We start from the raw sequence: 8,622 nt of genomic DNA, 5'->3' as shown, positions 1-8,622 counted from the left end.
TTCCTGTGTGTTCTTGATACGCTGTCACCAAAATGCCATTAAATTGTCTCTGCAGGAGTTCAATTGTGACACTCTCATTTACTTCCAGTGCAGTTCCTCCGCTTCACTGAGTTGTGTTACATGCTAAACATCACCTCTCAGGACTGGCTGTATGTAAAAAGCTGTCACCCTTGCTACCCACTTCCACTTTTAAATTGTGTATAAAATTAAAGCAGAATCTCAAGAAGAAAGCTCCCACTTGCTTACCTGAAGACAGTGAACAACTCTATGTGTAACCAGCAAGATGTGCTCCGGGCCACCTGTGAGGAGGTGCTTTCCTTCAGTCATTCCCTGCTGCATAGGAATCTACTGTCCTGTAATTTCCCTGGCAGAGTCAGCACGGAGCTGTGTCTGTGCACTACAGCATCCTCATTAAGTGACTGTCGCCTTTCAAAGGACACAGAAATTACTGATTTCAATGTTCTCTGTGTATTTTTAACACAATGCAGTACCAGGAAGATGGCTTAAGGGAGCAACTCACCTCTGTTCAAATAACCTCCACCAGTAATCCTAGATTGTTTTCTCCTGCTGGGAAAACTAGGAACGAGGTAATAACTTCTTCCACGGAGAAGAGTTCTCTAACATGTTCTCTTGTGTCTGAGGATAAAAGAAAATGTAGGATGGTTTGCACCTTTAAGGTTTCACTTCAGGAGTTGCAGAACAGCTAGACTGGCTCTGAAAAGCCCGTGGCCATTCTTCCACCACCTCCACCTTCTGGGTAATATCTGGGAACTTCTTTGCCCTCTGAAGACTTTCCCTGTTGTTCCTGTCAGGGACACTTCCAAATGTGAAGCCCGCTGATTCTCCTCTGCATTGTCTTGGCTACTTTTCACAATGTGAAGGATGGCTCCTGTTAAAGGTTCAATTAACTGGTTTAAGGGTTAACATCATTCTCCATGTAAGATGCACAGATGTTTCAGTCCCTAGTGAAGAAGCGTGCTTCCTGCTGAAGGACAGGGGTTTCGCAGCTCCCCTGGTGCCCACTGCCCCAAGGCTTTGCTCTTGCACAGAAGTAAATGGCAGAGAAAGGAAGGCAGCCCTAGCGCTGCTGCCCCCAATCTGTGCTGCTTCTAAAGCAGAGGAAGTGGATAAGAAATGGAAATTGCCCTTGGGGTCAGAAGTCAATAATAAAGGGTAAATGGTTGCTGGTGCGTGTTGTGCATTGCTGTGCATGGAACACAAGTGACACAGGCTCGTAGCAGTTTTCAGCTACAAAGTATGGCTTTTTTTTTTAGCTCTAGATAGTAGGTAGGCTTTCTGCTTAGGACTTAGTGTAATATTAGTGTATCTCTATGGAAATAAGATGAGAGATTTCCATGGGAACAGCCTGTTTTGAATAGTTTTCAGTGCAGTCACTTTTTGTGGTTCTTAGAGGGACAGAAGCTGGCTCATGTTGTATCTAAGGAGGAGTTTGCACCCAGGAAAGTGACCATACTCTAAAAGTCTTGTCCAAGGAAGGGGCTTGCCTGGACACTTGGTGCTCCTTGGTGCTGGTGTGCCTCTGAAGGACACATTAATTCTGGCATCTTCTTCCTCATGCACAAGGACAACTCTGCAGTTTTTCACCTAGTCCGTGCACAATTTTTTATCCACCTAGTCTGAGCATGGCTTTGAATGGGTGAAATGACCAAGCCAGAGGAACTGTGTAGTGAGTCACCCGAGAGCTGGGTCTGAGGTGGCCTTTTGGGGTGATGGTCACCGTGAGTTCAGCCACTGCATATGGTTTGTTGAACAATCTGCAGTGTCTTTCTGTGCATTAACATCCCTTTTTCTATATTAAGTGACACTTCTTACTGCAAGCTTAACCCCATAGCCAAACCGCAGAAAGATCCAATGGAGTACTCACTCAGGTCTGTGAGTCCTTCCTGCTCTTTGCAGGATACACTGTAGTGCTTGAACCAACATACAGATTTTGGAGTGTTTTCAGTGTTGGCAGATCTGGCACTTCAGAGGAAGAAAAATTATAAAGGCTGTTTTGTGGGGGTAACGAAGGCACCTTTTGCTAACTCAGAGGTGTTGCAATAAATAACTCAACAGGGTCATGTACTCTTACTTTGCTGTATCCTGAAAAGTGCAAACTTTGCATTCCTTAAAATACTAAGTGAACTCTGCTTACCCTTGAGTTCCTCTTGACTGCACCCTGCCTCAAACCTCTCTGTGGAAACCACTCAAGAGTGGAGGAATATGTCCTCTCCTAGAGCTGCTCTTCTCATTGGTTTCTTCATCATTAATTCTGGGGTGGGAGAGAGCTCCTGTTTTCCTGTTCCTCCACACATCAGTGGCTGCCCATAGGAGATGCAGCCCCTGCCTCTCCAACATGAGGAAAACAGGTTCTGTTTTTTGTTGTGGGGTTTTTTTTCTAAGTTCTGCAAAACAGGAATTAATATTTTTGGCATTTCTATGTTAATAAGGAGGCTTGAAAACAAGCTGTTTTGGTGGGTGTGAGAAAACTGACTTCCTGCAGTGGAATTAGGCCCCGCTCAAAAGAGGTGCTGGATCTCAGCCTTGATGGAGTATGGCTGGAGGCTTGTGTCAGTCACTGCTGAAAGCACGGCCACGACCAGGGCAACAGCATGTTTGGCAGAACTCTGTCCTTGGGACAGTTCACAAGCATTTAAGGTCCCTGGGTAGCAGAGATGGGCTGTGCTTTTAGGTGCACTAATCTTACCAGCAATAAAAATGACAGAGCAAGAAGGTGGGAATGCTGTGGCTTTTGTAGCAAAGTAGGGAAGCAGGCTTTTAATGCAAAGATTGCCAGAGATTGATGGGATTGTAACTTGCCTGGGAGTAGCCACTCTTTTAATTTCTCCTTTTCTTTCCTGATCCTGCCAAAGGCTCACCACATATGCTTGTTGCAGGTGACAGGAAGATGAGGAGGCTTCAAGAGGAATGAGATTGAAAGCAGGTGTGACTAAAAGCTGGAGCACTGCCGACATCAGTGGGTGTGTTTCAAAAACAAAGTGTGTGGTATGGCAAGCACATTTCCATGACCTAAAGACAGCTGTTCAATTTCCTGGTAAGCAAAAAGCCTACTGAGTCCAAGCAAGGGGTCTAGCCCCAGGTGCTCAGAGAAAAGGGGTCTGCAGCTAAGGCCTCTTCTCTCTCCCCAGTTTAGATGAGGCATGCCCTGTGCTGCAGGAATATGATCCCTGTGATGCAGGAACATGGCCTACAGTTATTCTTTGTGGGTAGCCGTGTTTATGCAGAGGCTGCTCAGGGGAGCAGAAGTCAATCTTTTGGTGCTGGAAAGGTTTTGCGTATCTAAACACAGACTGGGAGAGATTGGAAATTCCTGCAACTCTCAAGGGATTTGGATGTTCAGAAACTCTTCTAGCCTGGAGCAGCAGCCCTCTAGATCCCTCTCTGATCAAGTGTGTGGTACTTCAGAGAGATGCTGCAATCCATGGAGGGATGTGAGGAATGGCAGTGAAGGCAGAAAATGTTTTTCTTTCTGCTTCTGCTCCTTCTCCTTAACTTCTCTTGCAATGGTTTCCTCCCTTACACAAATACAGATCAAGTGTGGTTTACTGTGGAACTTATTTTAGATTAAAAGAAACCTCTGCCTGCACATTCTATCTTTCCTGCCTGTGTAGGGGGAATGTGGGCTTCAAAATGAGGACAGAAAATTCTCAGCCATTCAAAGGTATCACAGATGGGTAAAATAAGTGTGCTTATCACATATATCAAGCTTGGATAAGGGGGAGTAGCGGGATACACTGTATTTGAAGCTTGAAGCCAGCTTGCAGTAAGGGAAAATGAATTTGTTTGGAGGAGATGTTTTAGTCCCTTGCCCTGGCTGATACTGAAGGAGCTAGAAGAGAGTGTGCTCACTAAGTCCATTTTTAGCATATGGCTGGCTCCTGGTGCTGCCACAGAATTAGTTTTGATGGCTGCTCACCACACAGAAAATGCCCCCAGCTGTGACCAACTGCTGCTGAGTTACAGCCTTGTTCAGAAACAGTGGTGGTGGTTGTGGCTCCAGGGAGCACCATCAGACCTGGGTACCCCAAAGGATGTGCATGATACCCTTCCCAACACACTCACAGCGTCTCCACATCATGGGAGATTTTGGCTTCCCCTTGCAAGTGGGCACGGGCTCAGCTTACCCAGGAGCAGAGAGCCCCGTGCCCACAGCTGGAGCTGCTCCTGCCGCCTCAGGCCTGTTGGATTCCAGCATGCTGGGGCACACCCTGCCACCAAGCTTTTAGCAGCAGAATGGATGGAAGCAAATTAGTGAGCCGGCCTTAGGAAAGGTGACTGGGAACAGGGGTGGGAGCTATTCCATTCCCTTTCTAAAGGGAGAAGAGCATCTCCTGATCCCGGCCCCCACAGTGCTCTGCTATAAGCACCTGGTTCAGCTCCGAAGTGCAGTGCAGAGAGGATTCAGAGCCTGGCTGCCAGGGGAGCTGTGTGTGGGCTCGGCTTCATTCCCAGACCAGGGGAGCAGAGAAGGGCAAGACAGAACAGCTGCTTTCCAGGTGAATGGGAAAGAAAGAACAGGCCTAGTAGGGAAGCAAAGAATAGCTGCTGTGGATAGAACCCTTGCAACAGAATGAAGTGTCCTGAAGACAGGAGGAAACAGACCTGAAATATGCTTCTGGGTCTTGGTTCTGGTGCATTGCCCATACCAGGAATTTCCATCCTGTCTGTACGTGAAGAGGGTCACAAAGCTAGCAAACAAATACTGCTTTACACTGTGAGTGTATACCCCTTCCTGTCTATCCAGCTCTCCCTAGCTTTGAGCAGGATTGCAAGCTGGCTTTCCCTCACCTTCCCCTCCAGGCTGCTCCCTCAGCCTTCTGTTTATTCTTCTTTGGCTAGCTGGGGCTGTCTTCCCAAGGTGGAAGTTAGCTTAGCCCCCAGTGTGCTTTGTGGCACCTAGAAACAGTGGGAGGACAGTTCTGCCATGGTGGAGATGGGGGAGCAGCTCTCCTTGGAGTGCAAAGGAGGTGAGACACGCCCTCATAGCTGCTCATGCTTTTTTCATAACACTGCCTTCCTGTCTAGAAATATTATTCATCCTGCTCCAAAGTCCTCCCGACTTGAGCGTTTCATGCAGAAAATGCACAGTGATGGGCAGCGAACACCCCGGGCTCTTAACCAGGCACCTTCCCTCCCTGCTTCACAGCCCACCTCACATGGGGCTGTGGGCCACGTGTGGGTACAGAGCTGGGCAGGGTGGTGCCAGGTGTCCCCTCGCCTCAGACATGCAGCGTGAGCCATTTCAGAGTCTGTGTGCCAGATCCTGTCCCAGTGTGTCTCACAGGGGCGAGAGGCAGGCAGAGGAACCCATCCCCTCCACTGAACCTTCACTCAGAGGAGTTCGACATCTATCCAAAGGAGTACTTCATAATCGGGTTTTTAATTTTTATTTTTATTGTTTTCCCTGAAAATAATTTGTCTAAAAGTAATTTCCGATTTTTCCTCACAGGCAGAGAGCAGACCGGAAAGTTTTGCCTTCAGATGAAGCCTGGTGAGCTCTGTAACTGAAGGTGGCCCTGGAGGCTCTCTCTCTACTGTAGCTGCACTGCCAGACCCACAGAGAAAGCCGTGCATGGACAAACAGCAAGGACAACAGCCTGTTAATCTTGCATTAGGGACACGTCTGTACCTCCACTCTGCAGCTGCAAGGTCAACTGTGGCCTCAGCTTTCCCAAGTCTTTCAGCTGAGCACCTTTGCAGCTGCCCTGGATGAGGGTCGGTGGCGGCAGTGTCTGTGATCACAGCTGGGAATGCAGCTCCCAGGCTGGGGAAGGGGGCAAGCAGCCAGTCCCAGAGCAGGGGCTGGCACACGAGGCTCGATGCTAGCGGGGTTTTTCTGAAGCTAAGCACATCGAAAGCCTGATGTGCCCTTTTCCTTGCTGCTGCCTTTCCCTGGATAAACAGCCTCAAATCACAAGGGCCATAAAACTAGTGCATTTCCTAGCTCTAGCATCATGTAAATAAGTCAGGTCAGACAGCTGGTGTGCCAGAAATTTCCTCAACACTTTCCTATCCGCATGATTTAACAGACTGCAGCTATATCCTAAGAGCCCTGGAAAGACATCCCTCTAACATGCATCGGGGATGTTTTAAGTATCTCTGAATGTCAGTGAAAAGAAAACAAGAAACTGTTTCCTTGGAGGAGATGGCATGTGTGTCCCAGACAGTGGGCTCATGGGGAAAATGGAGGGATGGAGCTGCTGAGTTCTTGCAGCTGCAGTACAGCAAGGGAGAGGTGGTGTTATAAAGAAAGATTTCCTGGTTTAAGGCTCTGAATTAATTTGAACTGTTTTGCAGAAAAATGGGCTTGCACTTACTACTGCTGTAATGGGATAGCCAGAGAATCAGAAGCTGTGGCTGCTTCTGCAGCAGGAGACATCAATTATGGAGGAAGGAGGCTGTGCTGTATAAGGTCAGAAGACAGTAGGACAGACGGGAGTATATTCAGCTTTTTCTCTGCCTGTCCATGTGATGTTTGCCACGGCAGGGTGTTAGTCCCCAAGGTAACATGACATGAATCCTGTCTCCTTTCTAAGGAGAAATGGGTCAGTATTTGCCATCTCCACAGTCCTGATACCACAGCCTGCCATGTTATGGATGCTAGTTACAGTAGTAAAGCCATGACTTCAGCTCACTTTCTGGAAGCTGTGTGTGGAGAAATGTGAATTGTACAGAAGTGGGATGTCGGTACTCATCTTTAGATGGACAGCTGTGCCAAAGACAAATCAGATTTTACTTTATGGAATCTCCTTTCTCCTTAATCTTCAGAGATTTATTGAAAACAAGCTCTAATCTCTTCTGCTTGCCACAGACAAGTACGTTTCACCTACTTACCACAGGGTAATTTAGTGCTATTCTTAATCTATGGTGAAAAAGGCTTGGGGACAGGATCTACAGCATGTCGTCTCTGGCATACACCAAGGATTTCCCCCCCCTGCATTAACTGCTGCCTGGACCAACACATTCCTACACACACCCAGCACAGATCCTCCAGGAGGTATTCAGGAGCAGCAGCTGGCTGTGGAGCACGTGGGCTAGCAGGCCTCCATGGCTTGGCTACACACTGAGAGCCAGAAGGCAGAGGAGCTCCCAAGGGAAACCTGGCAAACCCAGCTGGCAGTGCCTGAGCAAGGGGAAGCAGAGGAACCAGGGTGCTTGGTGGGAGGGAGCCCATCTCCCACAGCAGGCAGGATCTGATACAACTCACGGGAAGAAGAAGGAAAGCAGTTGCTGTCCCAGGCCTTTAGACTTACTACTGGAGAGGCTATATTTAATGACATACATTTTCCAAGAGCTATTATTATCTAAATGTATATGGACCATTTTTGGGGGAAGATGAATTGTTATCCAGGCTAGTTGCTATGATCTTTGGAGGCTGAAGGTTGGTGAATCCTCTGGAAAGGATGGTCCTGTTCTTGGGGGCCCTGCTCTCATCTGGAGCATGGTAGAAATGTAGAGAAGTCATGAGTAAAGTCTACTTGTAGGGAGGAGGTGAAATTCAATGAAATGGAAAAACTAGTAAGTAGAGGTGCCAGGCTGGAGCTCCATGGGAGCAGAAAGCAGCTCATGCCATTCCGCAGCTGACCTGGTGAACCTGTGTAGCCATTTCCCTTTCTGGGGGCACTTTGTTGCATGGTCAGAACAAGCCCTGGGTTGCGTACCCAGCCACATCCTTGTGGAAAGAAGCCCATACAGGGCAGGTACTTGATTTCCACATGGTTAAAAGGGGTCCTTTCCTTTACATGCTCTAGAAGAGAGATGTGGTTTTTCTGAAGGGGTTGTGCAGCTTTCTGCTATGGACAAAGTAATACTGAGGCTCAGACTGTGCTTTCTGCAGATCCTGGGGCTGCAGGGACAGTGGCCGTGGGAGAGACACTGAGAAGGCCCCTGGTAGACTGTAAGGCAGATAGCTCTCAATGCATGTCCCTGTCTGTACTCTTGAGAGTCACTTAATGGAAGGGGATTCTTTTTTTTCCTAGTTAAGAACATTAATATGTAATGTCATTATATTAATTAATATATGTCATTATTAATACATTAATATGTAATGTCAGATTTCCCCAAAGGCACAGAGAAATGCAGGTGGAAAAGTGAGGGGAGCCGAGGAACAGCAGTTGAGTGGAAAATCTAAAGCTTTATTAGCGCTCTGTTTTCCACATAGAGCACTGTGGGGTGTTGTCTCCTTTGCCTGAGATAAGAGATGGGGGAAAAAGGACCTTTATTTGCAGCCAGCTCATCCAGCCCCCTTGCAGGGCAGGCAGGTTACTTACTCTACCTGTGTCTCTGCTTGCCTCAGCTGTTAGGTTGGAGGTGGGTGTACGGCAAGGGCTCTGACGTCTGTGCCCTGCCCCAGGAGGATGAACAGCATGCACACAACCTCAGTGAGCTCTCTGGAGGATCCACCAAACTTAATAGAGACAGACGTCTCAGAGGCAATCAGACCCTTCATGTTTTGAGCTAAAGTAATAAGAAACATTTTTATTTTTGATTTGTAGCTGAAGAACAGTGAAATTTGCTAACCTGTGTTAATCTTGTGCTTTAAGGCGGGAGCTGTTTCTCTCACATTCCACACCAGTGCTGCAGGAAGCACCTCCTGGTGGG

At 47.8% G+C, this 8,622-nt stretch overlaps 1 long non-coding RNA gene across 1 annotated transcript; it reads left to right on the top strand.

Moving 5' to 3' along the window:
- The first annotated feature begins 2,973 nt into the window (after nucleotides 1–2,973).
- On the top strand, nucleotides 2,974–7,958 carry LOC138111562 (uncharacterized). Its single transcript, XR_011151389.1, has 3 exons — nucleotides 2,974–3,055; nucleotides 5,471–5,512; nucleotides 6,319–7,958. It is a non-coding gene; the product is annotated as an uncharacterized lncRNA (long non-coding RNA).
- The last annotated feature ends 664 nt before the right edge of the window (nucleotides 7,959–8,622 follow it).

The sequence above is a fragment of the Aphelocoma coerulescens genome, chromosome 5 (genome assembly GCF_041296385.1).
Source record: "Aphelocoma coerulescens isolate FSJ_1873_10779 chromosome 5, UR_Acoe_1.0, whole genome shotgun sequence".
Lineage (NCBI taxonomy): Eukaryota > Metazoa > Chordata > Aves > Passeriformes > Corvidae > Aphelocoma > Aphelocoma coerulescens.
This window is presented reverse-complemented; position numbering and strand designations above follow the sequence as displayed.